The following is an 857-nucleotide window of genomic DNA, read 5'->3' on the forward strand; positions in this document are numbered from 1 at the left end:
GTGTGTGTGTGCGTGTGTGTGCTACACTGCGCTTTAGTTCTTTCTAGAACATAAAGAGGCATATAAATATAAAAGGACACTCTAAAAAAACACTTAAATTTAGTGTTTTTGTTACTTGACATTTCCAGTTAAGAAGAATAATTGGTATTAGCTTTATTACCTTTCATGTATAAATGTGCCTATCACATAGTTGCACTTGTAAACCTCTTTCTGGTCCCAAACCCACAAGGTCTGAAGTATTTTAAATTTAACAGACTCAAAACCTGTATTGATAATTTTGTGCTTGTTAAATCACAATAAAGTGTGCACTGTCCAAAAACCATTTCATGTAAAGAAAAGCACCATGAGAAACCATATAAAACTTTAAAAAGGGAAGAGTGTAAGGGAAGGGGGTTGTAGCTTTGCCAGGTCATGCTTCTCAGTTCTCGTCCTCTCCTTCATCCTCTTCCTGTTTGATGACTGGGGTTCCTGGAAACGGGAGGGAAAGAGATCATAAATCACATCGCCAACCTATTGCTCTCATCTCATGTGTTTTTATGGTTTCTTCTCTTTATTTCACAGACCTACAAGCCGTGTTGGTAACATTTTGGAATTGTTTAATCATTTTCTAGGAAGTTTCCTGTCAGTGCAGATTACAAGTTAATCTGTAGTCCCTTTTTGGGAACTTTTTATCTTTATATTTGCTAAACTGTATGTTTACCTGTAGTCAGATTTTACATTTTATGGTCAACTGAACATGCAGCCTCAGCTAAAATAATTACTGGAAATTATTCAGAGGACTAGTGAGTGTAAAATTATTATTTTTTTCAACATACCCATGGAATTTGGAATTGGGAATAGTTAAGAAGAAGAAGAAG

The sequence above is a fragment of the Larimichthys crocea genome, chromosome I (genome assembly GCF_000972845.2).
Source record: "Larimichthys crocea isolate SSNF chromosome I, L_crocea_2.0, whole genome shotgun sequence".
In the NCBI taxonomy this organism is placed as follows: Eukaryota; Metazoa; Chordata; class Actinopteri; family Sciaenidae; genus Larimichthys; species Larimichthys crocea.